The sequence below is a fragment of the Alligator mississippiensis genome, chromosome 6, assembly GCF_030867095.1.
Source record: "Alligator mississippiensis isolate rAllMis1 chromosome 6, rAllMis1, whole genome shotgun sequence".
Classification (NCBI taxonomy): domain Eukaryota; kingdom Metazoa; phylum Chordata; order Crocodylia; family Alligatoridae; genus Alligator; species Alligator mississippiensis.
Genome location: NC_081829.1, coordinates 14,154,288 through 14,173,644, shown reverse-complemented (window position 1 = coordinate 14,173,644; position 19,357 = coordinate 14,154,288). Strand labels below are relative to the sequence as shown.

Genomic DNA, 19,357 nt, shown 5'->3' with positions numbered 1-19,357 from the left:
CGCGTGCCCGCACACATGCAGCTTAATTTTATGCAACATGAATAGAAAGGTTAGTATTTCAAATGGAAGAGCTGATCCACACAATGAATGAAGACTTCAAATTGCTTACCAGTTGAAGCCTTTACCATGTGCTGTAACATTTTTCCCCCCATTTCTTTGGTTCTGTTTCAGTTTTATTATATATAATAACTGAGCATGAAGTTTAAGGTTAATACTAATTTACATATTCTGTGAAAAAGAAGACACACACAGTTTTTTTGGTGTGATTTAACATTGCTATCATGCTCCTACTAAAGATAAATTTTACCTTGACTGGCCAAAGCAGCATCAGCAGAAGTGGGTTTGTAGAATGCAGAAGATCTGAAGTGCTTACATACTGCCTACAGACTGAGGACCTTATTACATGGTAATTTTTGGTGGCTTCTGGAGCTCTTAGCCCCTGGATTGGCTGCAGGTCAACACCTTTAAGTGGCTTAAAGTACTCATTATTCAGCTTAAAGTTACACAAATCCAGGGCAGGATTATCTCTAGTTTGTCTAATTTTGTTCCTGTTGTGTTAAGGTGTGGCCACTTTCCACAGCTATTCTGCCCAAACTGAAGTCCTCCAGGATCCTGTGCTCTGTGCCCAGAACCACTCAGCTGCTCTGGGGACAGGAAGGGTCAGGGGTTTCTGGTGCCTGCTAACCATGGCCACAACCAGACAAACCAGGTGGAGACAGCCAACAGCCAGACCTTGCACAGCCCAGGGGAGTGTGTGGTCAGTGGGAACCCGCTTTGGGCTGCCATGCTACAACCACTGAGCTCCACCCCGTTCCAGCCATCAAGCCCCACCGGGGCATGTGTCCAGGTCCCAGGGGCCTGATCCTTTTTTTTCTCTGGAGCTCACCCCCTGCACCACTGCCAGTAAGGTTGCCGGCCAGCCAGGAGCCCTCTGATTCATTATTTTCAATTGTAACACAGACTGTAAAGCAGGAATTCTCAACCAGGACACCAGAGTGCCCTGGGCGGCTGTGAAATCCTGTTAAGTGTTCCATGGGGTGTCGTACAATATTAGTACTATGAAATGTGTAAACACCAACTCATGATTCACAAGATAAACTCAAAGATTTCAAATAAGAATCCACAGTGTCAAAAACGCTCTGACCTGTTATTGTCTTTCTGAGTTCTTTGTAACAAAAGAATTGCTTTATTATTTTTCCTTAGTCAAAAACCAGTGAAAGGTAAGCACTGGCATTTTTTGAGGTGCTTTTAGTCAGATGAGGGGTGCTTTGAACCTAACAAGGGATGCCTTGAGTTTAAAGCAGCTCACTACTATAAAGTGTCACAATGCTCCGAGGAAATGCAAACGAATGTAGGTTCAGCCTTTGAGTACTGGCATTTCTGGATCTGAAATTCTGCATCTAACTTAAATGCAAAAATCAAAAAATCAAAACCCTGACTGAAAAAACCCATCCCTACAGACCCTATATTGGGAATAGATGGATTGTATATGAAGTATATTTACAGCGGCAGAAATGATAGAGGAAGTATGCCTCCATTAAAACATTGATGAAAAATAGAAAATGCGGAAAATGTAAAAGTTAAGTGTAAATGTGCAGCATGAACTCACTCCCTATGTATTCATGATTAGAGTATTTAATTGCTTGGTCACATACTTCTCTTTAAACAACAACCGATAGTATTTTCAGAGGAGTAAAAGGAGTCAGGCACACACATTTCAAAGAACAGTTAATCCTTTAGGGTCCTTTGAAATTCTCAGCCATAAAGAAACTATATTAATTTCTCTACATTAGATATACTGGAGCATCCAAAATGCAGTCTCACATGGGAATGCATGGTGTATTCATAGGTAAATACACAGTGAATACTCATAAAGGGGGCAGAGTTAAGTTTGTATCTTCAACCTTTCTGTTTGTTTACTCTCTCATGCATAAATGTCCAACTTTGGAAAACAAAAGTTATGGAACCGCCATCTCTTCCAGTGGTGTATAAGTTGGCAAAGGCCAACCGGTGCCAAATAGTGTCAGTGTGAAGCCATAGAGGAAGGGCCAGATTCTGTTCCCCCTGTTAGTTGTGTACTTGGACGTAGGAACCCAAGTACAATTCTATTTCTCTATTCAACACTGTCTGCAAAAACTCCTCCTTACTGCTTTTTTCAGTTTGATTTTAAGAGTCAGATGATATGTGTTACAAATGCAGATGTATCAATCAATTTTCAGATGCTTAGAACAGGGTGCAAAAGAATTGCACTTAGGTGCCTAAAAGGAGAGGCTGGCCGGACAGCCCTTGTGCGTGATGGTCTGGCAGGATATATTGCTGACAACAACCCCTAGGAGTGCTTTGTTCCAAAATAAAAATAAATTCCTTTTTTTTTTACACTTTAAATCTGTGTCTGGCTACAGAGGCATGTGGTATTGCAGATGATGGGGGGGCGGAAGGGAATATGGTCAGGGGAAGAGAGTGGAAATCTGGACTGGGCTAGGGGTTTGCTGCTTCCAGACTGAGCTGTTTGGGGGAGGGGGGCATTACGCACTGTCACCCACATGTGAATGAGCTTCCTGGGTGGGGGGGAACAGTACAAGCTGAACAGCAACCCGTATTTTGAAACATATTGCAAAAACATTTATAGAACAATTCACAACACACCTCCAAAAGCTGTATGTGGCACTACACAAACAGATTGATGGTGTACCCGGGCAGGGAACAGGCGGGTTCCAATGGGAGTCCCCATTGGAAACTGTATGAAGATCAGTGAGCCTGGGCGTGCTGGGAAATGTAGTCCACAAAGACCAAACAAAAAAAAAATCCAGAAGACCTCACCACCACCAACATCGACAGCAATCGCCAATCAACCGGGTGGGAACAGACACCCGCCCACCCACTACTCTTATGATAAAGCAATTATGAAGCAGCTATAGTTAATGAAAAAAAAACAACCCATGTATTTGTAGCATGGTGGGATGGAAAGGGAAAGGAGAGGGATGGAGGATTCATGTGGCTTGTCTTTGGGATTGGGACAGGGTCTTTGGGATTGTGCACTGATGGAGAGAGACCAGACCGAATGAGCATAGGCGGGTGCAAGTGACAAGGATTTTGGGGTGACCATGACCGTGCCCAGGGGAAACCGCCAGTGAGAGTCAGGGCTGCCCAGTGAGAGTCCAGGGGCAGGCACTGGGGAGCCCAGGTGGTTCACATGCGCCTCCTGCTGTAATACATTAGGAAAGACATTCTAGGGGGTAAATTGGTATTTGACTCCCTCTCCTAAAATCTGAGGGGAATGACACATGGGGGCTTAACTCGCTCGAAAGCGCCCTTCATGCAAATGCGAACGCCATATTGTGCAAACAAAAATGCACTGCACCAAAAAAAAGTTGCATTAAAATTTACAGGCAGTCTACATTCATTCCTGTGTCATCTACACATGCCTGTAGTCTACTTAGATGTCCAATAGATGGAACAAAATCTGCACCAAGTAGATTTAACATGTGCCACTCAACCAAAGCTGAGAATGGCCAATTTTTGTAGTAAAGCCTTAGATCTGTTTAAGTTATTTAAGACAATCTAAGTCGTTATATTGGCACAAGCTATTTAAAATGATCTAAGGCTTTAGATTGGCTTAAGCTGCTTATAAAGCTTTAAGGCTTTAAAAAGGTTTCAACTGTTAAAAAATATTTCCAAAACAGCATTTTGGGGTAACTGCAAGGGGTCTGTAGATGCCTATACTACTATAAGGGTGTTTTTAAAAGATTACACTTGCAGGTATTCTACATATACAGGAATATAAATGTACATTTTGTCTTCAATATTAAGAGATAAAGTCAACCTCCAGTCTATTAGGATGAAGCTACAAGTACTCAGCTTACTAATATTTTTAATTTATATGAGTTGTTTTTGATGATTGCTGTTTTCTGGTTAGAGAATTGAAAACTTTTCTCCCTTTGTGTCCTGTTTTTTTGTTTTGTTTTTTTTAATGGGAAATTAAATGTAAAAGCTATCAACACAACATTAAGCTGCACAGCTAAACAATCAGAAGCCAAGAAGCATGGCCGATATATAAATATTTGGCCAGTGCTCAATGGTAGCAAGAAGGCCTGGGCTCAGTCTGTTCAGGTATTCTTTTCTCGACTAAATAAAGCAAAACCCAATTCCCCACCCAGAGCCATACCCCTTCTTCTGCCTTTATGGAGTCATAATATAGCTTGGCTGGTTACTGTGGCAGGTGGTTGCTGTCCACTTGAAAGCACTAAGAGTGCCTGGAAACATAGAACTACCTTTTACTTCATGAAAAGAGATCTAAAAAATAATCACAACAATACATACACACACGCACACACACACACACACACACACACACACACACGCACCTATGTACAGTAAAATGAGCAAAAACTAGCCTGAGTATTAGCAGTATGGCCAACCCTAGAGTTATAGGTATTGACTTTCTGGCTTGTTAAGATCCAAAACTCTTAATCAGACAGTAACCCTCGTTCACCTGTCCAATTAAACTCTATAAGTAGTTACTGAGGTGTTACGAGACTGTTGCTGTCCTCAGTTGCCCACTCCAGCCCAGCAAAATCCCACATCATTAGGTTCTGCTCGAACATGCTCCACTTCTGCAATATCAGCTCTATTTCTGCTGGTCTGGTGAGGCTCCGTTCTGAAGTTCAGCTCTTCATTGCCACGATTAGTCTGGGTACTGGGAAGTCAGCTTTGCATCACTGCTGTTGGCCTGAATGGGTTTGCTGGAAATTCAACACAACACCTCCAGGCCATTCACAGTCCTCTGCAAAAACAGCTCTTTGGTTCTGACACTAGTTCAGCCTAGCCGGATCCAGCCTACTGCACACAGAGTTCAAATCTTCTAGTAAGGAACTCAGTTGAAAACCCAGCCTTTGGTGAGAATGCCTGTTCCCTGGCTTAAGGATAGAGTCTCTTTCCACCTCTTGATAACCTTGAATCTCATTACCAAGCCAGAGATTACTATTTGGAAAAATCAAGATAATTCACTTACTCTACCACATGTCTTGAATTATACTTACGTCCTTTCATAAAGCCTGTTCTAATAATGATCTATTATGATTTATGTAGTCAGCACATAGACAAACTCCAGCTAAGGCCACAACGCAGTACATGGAATTATGCATAAACTTCATTATGACTAATGTAAATATGAGTGGCCAGAGCTGATTTTTTTTCCTGTTTTTGTCCTGTTCGAGGCAGAAATGTTCATGCTTTTAATACTTCTAGTCCTTGAGCTTGCAGTTACATTTGAACAAATATCCTATTTTTCCCCATTTTCTCAAATGCACGATGTTAAAGTTTAATTCTCCACTCTCATACACACAAGCATAAAGCTATGCCATTCCCGTCAACATCAAAAGTATTTCATTGCATGAAGATTATCATCAATATATATTATGGATGGTTGTAGAAAATACTATATTGCATCAATTCTGAGAAAAATATATAGTCAGAGTTGAGATAACTTATTCCACCTAAACTCTTACATATCCTGACTTGTTTGTTTTGCCATGCAACCTTAAAAATAATTTAACACAGACTTATTTTATTTTATTTTAGCTTTCATTTTATGCTGTTTCATTATCTGGAACCAGCTATTCAGGCATAGAGAGAAAAAAAGTCTTCTTCATAACCAAGTCCTTTCCCTTCCCCCATCTCCTGAATTGAGAATATGCTTCCTTGTATACCATTTACATACAGGAGCAACATTCACAATGATAAATGCTCGGGAGAACATAAATGACCAATAAAGAACACTTCCTTGTAAGAGCTGGTCAGATTAGCAACAGGAGCAGGCCCACCTTTAGAAACCTACATTACATAGTTAGACAAGGAAAGAATAACCCTCTATGCAATAATCAGCCTATATTCTTTTCAGTAAGCAGTGAGAGAGAGAAAAACTATTGTGGCAATATTTCCCATTGCTGTATGGAATTCCCATCAGCGTCAAATAATGATCCCATCTAAAGATCTCATTGTAACTTAAAAACAGTTATTCAAGGCTTGCAAAATCTCTGTGAAAAAGGTCCGGTTGCACTTGGAGACACTAAGCTCTGAAGCATTTTGCCTTTTGTCTGACTGGCAGTTGCGGATAGAGCCAAAGTGTTCTGGCCTGACCACTAGACAATATTTCCTTCAACCGTGGAAGTTTTACATCTAGCTCTTCCCATAGCATGTATCCTGTAGTCTTTACTACTTCAGATGCTGGAAGGAATCAAAGAGCAAAATTAGAGCCAATGATATTTTGATGCATCTCTTCAATGATGTAACTTAGCAATGAAAATTCATGGTGTATAAATCAGAGTCAGTGCTTATATGCAGCTTTGTCATGACCCCCTTCACTCTTACGTTAATAAGCTGCATTCCAATTAAATTAGGTACTCTGGGAATATAGTCATTTTCCTGGTGTTCCTATAAAAGTTTGTTTTCCAGAACACACTGATTTACAGTGTCTTTCACATACATTTGCATTTGACCTAGTGGTCAGCTTGAAGAAACACTGATCAGTGCCAGTTGACACGGACCATTGAAAATGAGAACACAGAAATACGAATTCTGTAAAAGAGGGGTGAACTAAATGACGGCTTCCACCACTCAGCATTACTGCCTCTGGCACGGACATTTACTCAAACAAAATCAAACATGCAAAAAAGTGTCACAACTCCATGCTGCGTGTACTGCTTGGAAAAAAAGAATCTCATACCACTAAATGCACCGCTACCCCTGAACTATTTAATAACACCATTATTGGAACTGTTGTCAAATACTGCTAAAACTGTAAGCTATCAGATCTATGGCAAAGTTCAAAAGTGCACTTCCCTGCAGTCCCCAGACTCTTCCACACATCATTCTTCCCTACAGGCTGTGAATTCAGTGAGTGAAAATTATTATCAGTGTGTAATTTTTCTAAAGCATTTCTGAAGGTCTTTCATGTGTATCATCTATTATGTATATTATGCTGTCCCTAGGGATCCAAGTGGGAGCTTGTGCCACTAGACGCTTTAAATATGTAGAAAAATGTGTAGAAAAATATATAGTCAATACCTGTCCCCAACAGTTTATAACTAGTTAGACAAAATGGGCAATAGATGGAAAAAAAGAAACATTCTCTCCTTTTCTTGGTGGGTATCTGAGGCACAGAAAGTAAGCAGCTTGACCAAGGTTATATAGAAAGAGCCAGTAATTGAACCCAGTTCTGATTCTGAAAGCACAATTCTTCTACCTTTTCACACTACCTTTACGCTTCCCAAATAACAGTAATAATAACATATTGCCAGTCATATTTTTATGCGTGAGTATAAACCCCCCAGTGTCATACATTTTCCTTCCCTTTAAAGTGCTGGTAACATTTATGGGGTGTGTAAATAATCAAAGACTCATGTCTACCGACATACATAGCAAGATTTATTGAACCAAGAAGTCAATATTTTTTTCTCAAGGGATGATACATTTGGATAATCCACTGAAATAAGCAGTAATTCTCTTGTGTTATTATGTGTAACACTGAGGAACATGTGTAAGTATGGTTCAGCTAACCTCAGAGTCTTCCAAAGCTTCTGACTAGCAATTAACAGGTTTGAAGTGCACAAAGGAAAATGTGACATTTCTTACCAAACATAAAAAAAACCATTTGGGGTGCAATTTTCCTAAGTGCTTTTTAACTTAGAAATACAAATCCCATTGCCTATGAGCAATACTCATGTTTTTAAGCCACTTAGGGCACACTGAGAATTTTACCCTTGCACTTTGGAGTTTCTAATAAAAATTGAGTGTACCATAAGCCATAAGAAATTCAGATTCAAATCTCAACTTTCTCTAACTTAAAAGGTCCTCATAGGCTCCATGGCAGAATCATTATGGAATCATTTGATTCCATAATGATCATGATTATTTAGCTGTGAAGATTTACAAATAATTTTACTAACAGAGAAACAAAGGATATATTTCATGCCCAAACAAATACAAGAGAAACAAATATCAGAAAGCTCACAGGAAAACCCTTGACCCTGTTGAACTCCATGATGGGCATAGAAGTGTTGGCTGATATCTGGAGATATTAACACTTCCTTCTTTTTCTGCGAAGCATGCCATTGTCTCTCTTCACAGGCCAAAATGTATGTATTAATAGTGCTAATACAGTGACACCTTCTTGAAACCTCAGACCAACAGTTTTGCTGGCCATATATCCATGTACCCTGAAAGATAATGTGCTATGCACAGGCTACCATGTTCTCTTTATTACTCTCAAACCAGTTTCAGAACCTATGACACTCCAATCAGTGCAGTCAAATTGCCTGAGCGACCTGACTCATAAATCTCAAATTTCAATTTGGTCTCTTAAAATGATATATTTTATATTGGGAATCCAAATGTGCCATGAACACACAATAATCCCTTTATCTGACACCAGCTTGAGATGCATCAGACTCATCATTCCCACAAGTAATATATAAAGAAATTATATTGTGAGGGATTATAAAACCTTTGATTTTAATTTTGATTAAAATCTATGCTTTTTCAAGCTGTACCTGCTTTGTCAGCATGTGTGCTTTGATTAGTAATGATGACGCATGCCCGATCTAGCAATTGATTCATGGCAAAATGACACCCACATTATTTTTCAAAAAAAGTGAGTGAAGAAGATTGGTCGAACTGTTCTGGAATTGAAAACCATAAAATTTCACCTGATTATGCAGCACCGAGTACTGAACTAAACTACAGTTGCCTAAGATATCTTACTTTCCCATTACGTTCATAATCCACCATACACTAAGACTGGAAAATGTTTGTCTGAAAATTTTCGAAAAATTATAAAGCAGGGAAGTATAATGGGAAAATCCTCATGTGCAACTAGACCTAAAGTGGTTGCTAATGTGGCCATTATCATAAAATGTGATCCAGGTGGTATTTTCACGTAGGCTGGAGGCAGGACTTTATCTAGAGAGACCACAAGATGAAGAATTGGGGCAGAAGCATGTTTCACTTTATGTACCAAAATAGCACTTACCCAGGCTCATAATTGCCAGTTGTAGTCCTTTTGCGATGCTATTCCAAGTACAGTGTGGACACAAAAGTCTCTACAGCTAGGGACAAATATTCAAAAAGCCTGATCCTGAATTGATTCAATCTTTACAGGTTAGTTTAACCTGGCTAGGCTAAACTGATTTGTAACTGCATGGACATCCCCTCTGGACTGAAAAAAAAACAGGCACATGCCTGCGGTGGCTCAGGCTAGAAGCCCCTCTTCATTAGTTCAAACGCTTCTTAAACAGCTTTTCCAATGAAGGACATTACCAACTACCTGCTGATTAGCTCCAAATAGCCTGTCTGCCTTTGTTATCTCCCACAGCAGGTACTGTAGCCAGCATGTTGTCTGTTAGCTAATGCTGAGAGGTGTCTGTATAAAGCAGGGGTGATGGGGAATAATCTCTACTTAGCAGGGAGAAACCAGGCAGATGCCTGCAGTCTCTGCTGGAGCTCCAGCCAGGGAGCAGAGGGGATGGGCCAGCCCTGCTGTGGAGCAGAGAGCCCAGCCCAGCCCAGAAAGCATGCCAGGATGCTGGGTAGTCTGGTTTATTTTAAACCATCAAGGGGTCTGGAAAAGACGTTGCATAAACCAGTTTGACCCACATCAGTTAAGTCTGATACTACATTCAAGAAGGTTTATTTCAAACCAGTTTCAGCCAGCTGTTTTCAAACTGGTTTATGTGCACTGAATATCTGTTCTGTTACAGGTTTAAACTAGTTTCTGATCACTTAAATCACTTTGTGTGTAATGTTTGTCCCTACCCCACAGGGCTCCTGAATACATACAGTAGGCTATACTGTATCCAGGCTAGCATGGTCCTGAGCCTGACCCGTGGTCCAGTGGTTAGAAACCTATGCTGAGGAAGTGAAGCAATGCAGGTACAAACCATCTCTGGGGGCCTGGAACCTGGACTCCAGGGCTGCATCTACATGAGACACTGAGTGAGCAGTAGCCTGAGATTTCTGTACAGTAGTGTCACGTGGCAAAAACTATGATGCTACTGTGCAGTAGCATCAAAAAAAAAATAGGGCTGTGCAAAGCTTCGGTCACTGATTCAATCTGGTGGAGATTCAGCCTGATTTAGCGGCCAAAACTCTGAATCCAAATTGAATCAGGAAACTTTTTAATCTCTCCGAATTGAATCAGAATCCTCCAAATTGATTCGGAGAGATTTGAAAAGATTCAATGATTCAGACACAGACACGGCTTTAAACGTTTTTTTCTACATACCTCAAGGTACCAGGTGGCTCGTGAATGCTGAATTGAATCAGGACAGTGATCCAAATCAACAAATAGAATCACTGTCCCTGATTTGGGCTGAATCTGAATTGAATACGGCCCATTTCACACACCCCTAACAAAAAAGCCATTCATCAGTGCTACTGTACAGTAATTTGGGTTACTACGCTGTCATTTAGTGCTGGTTTATACAAGTAGTAAATGAGTGCACACTAATGACTTTGCAGTCAGGGTCTCATGTAGATGCAGCTCAGGAGCCTGGAATATGCTTCCTAGATGAATTCTCTAACAACAAAGCTACTGAGCTAAAAATCCTCCCCACCTGGTTTTTGGTATGGCCCATGCTACATATCCTCACTGCACAAGGAATTGGATAGTAAACTGAGTGGCAAACATGAGAGTTATGGGCTTGGAGTGTAAAGTGAAATGGGATTCTGTCTTTCGTGCTGTTGGCTATAATGAATAGGTGAACTGGAAATAATCTATGGTTGAGCCTTCAGTGAACAAGTGGAGTTTGTGGGGGTTCGTATTTCTTATTCACAATATTTTTGAGGAAAGATGAGAATGCTTACAAGCCAGTCTGGTTCTTGGGCTGGGGCTAGAAAGGATATGGTTGTAAAGTTGGTATTGTTTTTGGAATATGCATTATGATATTTTATACACAAACATTTTATTCAAGAGATGCTAATACTTATCAGGTTTCCCTTAACTGTTTATTTCTAAACTTAAAAGAAAGAATCATTCTAACAATACCATGCCATAGCATACACAGATTCTGTTTAAATTCCAATTATAACTAATGTTAAACCATTTTTGTTTTAAATGTATATACATTCTGAAAGCCTTTATCTGAGATCATCATGGTCATGATATCCTGGATGGAGCAGATATGCCTTTGCAACTAACATTTCAAAGGAAAGGTGAATTTAGAAATGGCTATTACTTAACATCAGTTTGTAAAAATCAGGATAGAGTCATTTGCTTAGATTAGTACTGGTTCTGAAAGTGTGATCTGTGAACTATTATCATTGGCCCAGGGTTCTTTCTGCTAGGTCATGAAGAGTTGTCTGGTCATGTGATGCTTATTCTTTTATGTTTTTACTTGGTAACTTCCTTGAAAACATACATTCAAATACTTCTCAAATGCCACTCTTCCACATAAGCAGTAGCTATAGTTGTCAACAGAGATGTAAAACCATAAATGGGAAGGACTGTATCTGAGAGGTAATCTACTAAATAATTATGCATGATGTGACAAAGCTAGGAAAGCTCAGAGTTAAACAGTCTGATTGGTTAACATTGTTCCAGCCGTCAGTAATATAAACGACACCCAAAACTTTCTGAATCATCACATAACTATTTTGTAACCAATCAAGGACCAGAATTTCTCTTACAAATGTAACAATGATTGTTTATAAAATAAAACACATTCCTCCATGCATTTTTTTTTTTATGTCTGGTGGTGATTGTCTGGTGAATATCCAGTTAGGAAAAAAATAGCAAGCACTCTTTTCTACTACAGCTACTTTCAGTTGGGCCCCCTCATTTCTATTCTCAGATTGCCAATAACTGATGCGGATCTTGGCCAAGACAGTTGCCTCCTCTTTCTTTTATTTTCAATATAGCATTAAAAAAAATAAAACCATACCATCTTCTTTCCCACTAGCAGTTACACAGTTAACAGTTAGTAAGACCAGAGCTGAATTAATTCATATGTTAAAATAGTTGGTACGCTTTCATTCTCAACATAAAAGACTCCGGTCCTTTCAAAGCTCCAGATAACAAGGTTTGGGCCTATGTCAATTCTGACATCCTCATTGGAGTGAGACTGGTAATCTTCAAACATGGTTAAACAGCACACAACCTTCTGTCTGAATCTGTCTTCATTACAAACAAACTACAGGCCACAGTGCCTAGAGTCATGAAAAACTAAATCCAATAGCATATATTGTTCTTGTTCCTTGGTGCATCCACGCTAAGGCCATGTTCAGATGACTGCAGATGTTTGTTTCCCCAGTAGTAGTGGCACATCTGGTGCCGCTGCCGCTTGTCTCCAGGGAACGCTTATGCCATGTGCATTTTGGCACATGGCAGATTGCCTCAGGTCAGGTAGGGGAAGCTCTGGCCAGCAACTGTACTGGCTCCAACAGCCTTACCTGAGGTCCTGGGGGCCTCCCAAGGCTGCAGCCACGGCAGGAAGGCTGGCCAGGAGCTGGCATGTGGCTCCGGCCAGCCAAGCTCTACTTTTGGGCAGTGTGCACAGCTGCCATGCATGCCACCCTGCTTTCTTTTTTTTATTAGCATGGTTTGGGTTTTTTTACTCTGGGATCTGCCAGGGTCAACCCCCCTCCCCAATGCTGCAGGGTAACCGCACTGGGAATGCCTGCATGTGCGGTGTGTGGTGCCACAGACAGGTCTGCAGTGCCACACATCAGACCCCTACATTCATCTAGACACAGCCTAAGGGATGACACATTCATTTCCCAAACTATCGATAGGTACTTAGTTTGACTACTGAGAAAACCAGGTGTTTTTAGCTACAAATCAGTATAAGCTTGTTTTTATTTTCACCAGTTTAGGAGAAAGTGACATGCTCCCAGCTGGTCCAATTACAGATGATGGTTTTAGGTCAATATTATATTACTGTTTTTTCTGGCACAGTTCCCTGCTTCACCAGATTCATTTAAAGAGTTAAAAACCTGAGAGTCCTAGTAGTTACTGAATCAAATTCAAATCTTGAATTAAGCTAATAAACACATGATAGAACTAGATATTGCACTCTCTACATCGTGACTTCCTATAGAATTTAGAAAACATATTTGGCATGTTCACAAAATGTTTTGATTTTCCTAGAAAGTATCTTATTTTATGTAAGTATATTTAAGGGAATAACCATCATTTTGTCCAACAAACAGAAACGGTATTAGGACATTGGAGAATATCAGGCCTACATGGAATATGCACGTACAGCAATTTTATGAACATTGTTACCTATTACACTATTACCTGGGAGACTCAAGTACTGAATCATCCCAGTCGCACTGTGATGTATGACAAGGCATTGATAATTTAAAGCAAACTCATCTCACTACGGAGGTGTATAGGTGAGAGACACAAAGGGAAAGAGTTATGACATGACATCACCAGGATCTACTCCTTCCCAGAACTATTTGCCACGTCTTCGGTTGAACACGCGGATCTCAAATTGGCCTCCCCAGTCATCTACAGACTCGCTGATGACTTCCCTATTTGCTGGAAGACTATCGTTCTTATATTGAAGGACTGCCACTGCCGCCGATAACCCAAAAGACCAGCAGTCTTCTTTGAGGCTGTGAGGCTGCTCTGTGACATTGTCCCTTGGTACAGTCAGAGTGATGGTCTCTACTCCTGTCTTTCATTTTCCTTTCCTAGAAGTTGAATAATTATAATAAATCTGATTCATAAAATGCCTTTCATTCCCACAGAACTTTAGAAACTACACACAGAAGATGCAAATTACTTTATATCTACTGCCACCACTGAGGTGAAACAAGATAGCTATTTAACAGCGCACAGTTATACTGTGCAACCTTTTACAACAGGCAGGGAAGTTCATTGTGTCCTACTGAAACTCCATGTAGAGTTTGGGAGGAACAATGAGGTGTCCAAACTAGAAATTGGCTGGAATGATAAATTTGCTCTATTTTTGCAATAAAAGCTTTTAAAGGAGAGACAAAGACCTGGACCGTACATTTGTCAGCAGCTTGTCACCCTGACACCAGGATGAAGAAATGATCTTGAGAAGACTCAATAGGAAAACCGTCCTCTATTGACTCACTAAAACCAATCACCTGCAACTGTTTAGGTCTCATTTGGAGATCTGCCATGTTAACTCTGTCTCAGTGGCACCAACAGCCCCTACCAGTCCAACTATACTGAGGTTTCAAGGCTGGAAATAAACATGGCTCTCTCATAAGGTAACTCTTCATATGATAAGCTGAGAAAATAGGTTTCTCAAAACAAAAGCATATACAAACCCTCTTTATTCAAGCCCCCTTGAATGGAAACAAATGTTGTAAATAATCTATTACATAGCAGAGCTGATATTTTAATTCATTGTCTCAGTAGTGGTCCTAGTAAAACCAGTGACAGACTCTTGTCCCTGCAGAAACATTGCTACACAACTGGCTGATCTGAGGTATATTAATTCATTATGGGTGAAGGCAAGCTTTGTTGAAATGCAAGCCATATATCTTCTTCTCAAAGTACGAACTTGGTGCGTTACGAGTTTGTGTTAGGATTTGTAGTTGCCACTTCCAGAAGATGAATGGGAATGGAAATGGGAAGAGAGGTGTATACATACAAAGACTCTGCTGAAACAGCTCCTAAAATCTGCAGGGTTAGACCAACCAAACTGAGGAAGAAGTTGAGCAGGTAAAGAGCTGGTAAAACAGTAGTTCATGTCAACTCAGATTTGCAGTAAGTTAATAAGAGCAAGAAACAGAACTTGTAGAAATATGTTTTGTAGGATCAACGTAATCAGGGAGCCAAAAATTCATTTCAGTTATGCTGTGCTTTATTGACTCTACAGCCATGAATTCCTAATTAAAGTAATTGATGAGGGGAGACTGCATATATATATTTATATATATATATGGTAAGGGATGCTTCACATCTGTCAAACTAGATATCTATTTTTTCTTGGGGTGTTTGTATGAAATAATCATGTACCGAATGTGCTGAACATTCTTAACTTTTATGATTAATCAGTGGTAAACTTCTTATAGACCTCTTCCTTAATAACTGATCCAAAAAAACCCAACCTAGCATTTGTACAATAGGCACTTATACTATGTCACATACAAAAACATACATAACTAATGTTTACAAATGGACTTTAACACATGAAGAAATATATCCAGATGTCTATAATAACAGCTACATTTTGCCCTCAGAGATCATCCGACTGAAGTAAATGGAAGCTCAAACATACAGCTGAGGAAATAATTTGGCCCTAACAGAGCCCACTGCAGTCACTGCTGCAATTCCAGTCTTGCAGTTCTGTGAAACACAGCAGAAAATCCAGTGCACGGACAAGAAACACAGCCAGGTACTGCATGAGGCTGCTGTAAACCATCTGCAGAACTCGGTCACCTGTGTCTATAACAATTGCCCGCCAAAATCTATGAAAGCAATAGCTCATAGCAAAAAACAAACCGAGGAAGCTAACAAAATCCGAAAACTGACTGGATTCAAAGACTAAATGCAAATATAATTTGGCAGCATATTAGGAGACTTGCCAGTGATCTGGCTTTGTGTAGGAAGGGATTCAGTTATGATCGGACATATGTCTGTTAAAATGCGGGATGTGGCAAACCCTTTTTTTTGTGTGTATATATATATATCAAATGTAACATCAGTTAGTAGGTATTGGCATTCACCAGAGACAGAGCATAAATACCAGACATGAAAACAGAGTAGGGCCTTTGCATACCCACTCAGCATAGCTGTGAAAGATGGCACAATGCTGGCACTAGCAGGATGAGGCAACCTAGAGAGCAACATGTCCATTTTTACTGAATGCAATGGTCAGAATAACTGAAAGGGGACAATATCTCCATTCAGTAGCATATATATCTTACACTGAACCAACGGACAAGGCATTTGCATTCCACTCCCACTGGCCTCCGTTCCGCAAGTAAAATCCTGCCACTTTCTGAGAAAATGAACTTGCTGTCAGTCGGCGATGAATTCATGCGACAGGCAAAGCTAATTACAACAGAGCAAGCAGCAAAATCCACGTCTGAGCATGGCACAGACAGGGTTACACTCTTGATGTATGCTGATTGACACTGCTAAGGTTACTTCAGGCTCACAGATCTCGCCCATCACGCCATGCACAGCAGTGAGCTCAGCCCACCCAGGGAATACACAGACTAACACACACACTCACGCACACACCAGCACAGCCCAACAGACACGGTCTCAACAGCAACCTGACACCTTTCATAAGGAAAGCACAAGCAAAATGGAATCTCACTGCACTGTTTTCCAACAGTAGCTATAATAAAAAAAGATAGCACCACAGACATATACATGCAGAATACAAAAAACCCCAGACCTACCTTTGCTGTGTAACGGCAGGCAGCTTCCAGACTGTTTTGGCTTAGGGACTGTTCCCTTCTTTATGAAATGTTCTGATCAGCCAATGCTATTTGCATTCTTTCATTAGCACCTGTTTCAAGTAAGGGAGGAGAAAGCTCATTATGAGAAAAGCTTCCTTTTAAAATAGTAAGACTAGATACACTTTGCCAAATAATAATCATGCTAATAATAAAACATGTACATTAAAGCCCCAAAGTAGGCTGTTTAATAATGGGAGATTCTGCAGGTTGTGAGCATGCTCCAGCCAGAACAAATCCTTCCTCTGTTATTCCTCTGAATAAAAATAAACCACGATCAAGAAACCCAAACGGAAGCTTCCTCCTAGAATCCCTGCTGCTGAAAAATATGCAATAAATTCAGTCTGAAGATGCAGAATCTAATCAGCAGCTGTTTTCTAGATCCAAAGCCAGCCAAAGCCTCTCTTGTCTTTCCCCACTATGAGTCTAGGCCTTTTTGAAAAGGGTTTTAACCTTTTAAAGATACAGTACACCAATTATCACTTGTGTAGAGCTGTCAAAAAAAAATCAGCCACATAGCCCAAGAAGCAGGAAGAAATATGGTTCAGTCTGGTGACCTTTCCATATCAATCCTATTATTGACATAGCAGACTTTAAAAATGTGGGGTTTTTTTTCCCTTCTGGTAATAATAATAAACTGACATATTTCCCATTCAGCTGCTAAATACAAGCATAGTCATTACGAAAATAAATCTCCACGCTACACACTGCATAAGCATCCTACAGCTTCTCATTATTTTGTTGCTCCTGAATCTTTGAAAGAAACAGTTGCTGTATCAGCCACTTTTCCCCATTTGGTGAGATAGGGTTAATTATATTCAGCGAACGCCCCTGTCAAGTGCTTACCATCAAAACTCCAAGGAACAGACTGCAAAGTTTTAAATGAGCAGTTTCTGGCACAGTAATAAAGCATTCTTCCAAAAAAAAAAAAATGTTTTATTTTTTTTTAAACAAAAACAACAACCACTAAAAAAAAAAAAAAAAAACAACCCTCAGTTTAAAGGCTCAAGCAATTACATTCATGGTATAATTCCACAGCTCATTTTTTAAAGAAGAAAACGATGAGCCAGCTAAAGCTCTTTAGATCGTAGTCCTGGTTCTGTTTAGCAAAAAAAGAAACCCCAAGAAACAAACCAAACAACAGATCTCCCAGAGCGGGGAGAAAAAACAAACTGATGCACTGAGTGTACTTCTAGGAAAACAATTGCAGCCATCCATGGCAGACACACATGTACAGTGCATTCATACAGCAGCCACATGCTTCTCCCCTACTGACATACATTATTCAGCCCACCTGAGTGGCAGTCGTAGCAGCATCCTCAGTGGCTAGTGAATAATAGCTTCTCCCCAGGGTGCTGTAATTTAGCGCCCAGCATTCTTCTGTGTAGTGTATAGTCCTCTATCTGCAAACCCTGTCAGACAAACCATTGGAATCAAGCAGGACTCTTCCTCCCCCCTCTCCCTGCCTCCCCCCCCCCCCCTCCACACACTTTCTCTTCCTCCCTCCCCCTTCTACAGCTCCTCAGCAGAAAATTATCATATTTCATGTGTCTGTCGTTGCTCCAGCTAGCTGCCTGTTCTCGCCAATTGGCTGGGCACTTGCAACCGGAAATGTCAACAGCAGTACAGCATCAGTGCTGGCTCTCCACAACGCAGCCTCAACAGCCTGAGCTCAGCAAGATCTGTGCAAGGCGCTCACTGCGAGACTCACTCCTCTCCCAGACTGTGTCAGGTCTATGACAAGCCAAAGCAGGGAGATTTCCAAAGGCCCCTGGAAAAAAAACAAAACCCGCAGCAAAAGCCCTCAGCCCAGGAGGGGAGGCTTTGAAAGCTGTCTTAGAGTCTGATGCAAATGAGGGAGTCACCATCCAAATGAGAAAAAGGCTTGTGTTTTTCTCTATTTCCCCTGCTCTCAACCTCCCTGGCTCCCAGACTGCTCTCAGAAGCAAGCAGACTGCTTCCCACCAGCTGCTGAAGGAGAAGGAGGGTCATTGTGGTTCTCTTTCTATTAGGGGGATGGGGTTGCAAGTAGAGACCAGAGATCTCACCCCTTCTTGTAATCTGTGGTTCTTGGATGTTTCAAAGGGATTTGGACCTGATCTGGCTAATTTGACATGGGACACAAAAAATTTTCCTTAAAAAAAATAAAAAAATAAAATATCTATATATCTATAGATATAGATATCTGTTTCTGAGATGCTTTTGCGTCTCAAGCATGTTGTGTTTCTGTTGCTCCAAACTCCCAATGTAGCATTGGAGATGTTTTTTTTATGAAAGAGGGATTTTTGCATATAAAGAAATCCAGTTGTTTCAGAGTCTCAGTAGTTTTTTTTTTTCCCCCTCACCTGAAGTTGTAGCAGGTTAAACAATAATTTACAATTAATAATCTATGAATTCAATTAAAATAATTTTACCTGACAAACATCACAATATCCTTTCATGCGTTGTTGAAAATGCTGTATTTTTATCAGCCAATTGTTCTTTTACAAATACTTTGCTGCAAATATTTTCAATGCAAACTATCAAGAGTAGCTATTCAGAAAATGTAAGATTATTTGTTTTCCAAATGGATGGTTTATAACAATTAGCCATTGCAGGAAATGGTGAACTTTACAATCAAATATATAATTTAGTTGGGTGTTTTTGGCAACTCCCCAAATTTCAAATTCACTTTTAGCAAGTGAATCTCAAGTGGAAAAATCTATCTAGGCATTTGCTCACAACCTAGGTATCGGTATCAGTGGTTTCCACATAGACATGGATTCACAACATTGTCTAGTTCATGCTCATCTACTCATCCTCTCACTACAAATGAATGGAATTGGAATATAATAGCTTACATTTTATCTGCTTCTTTGCACTTAACTTTATTAATGTTTACTATTATTATTATTATGGCTGTGCTGGG

The 19,357-nt window shown here is 40.3% G+C and overlaps 1 protein-coding gene across 3 annotated transcripts in view; it reads right to left on the bottom strand.

The window, feature by feature from the left end:
- HIVEP3 (HIVEP zinc finger 3) overlaps positions 1-18,428 on the bottom strand; it is a 512,034-nt gene extending 493,606 nt beyond the window's left edge. For 2 of the 3 annotated variants that reach the window (XM_059729648.1, XM_059729650.1), the window contains exons 1-2: positions 17,744-17,896; positions 16,393-16,502 (exon numbers count right to left, since the gene is read on the bottom strand). The gene's annotated coding sequence lies outside the window, so the exon portion shown is untranslated. Of the gene's footprint in view, positions 1-16,392; positions 16,503-17,743; positions 17,897-17,939 lie in introns of those variants that run through there. The other variant, XM_059729649.1, reaches the window with a different exon arrangement.
- Positions 18,429-19,357: the final 929 nt, after the last annotated feature.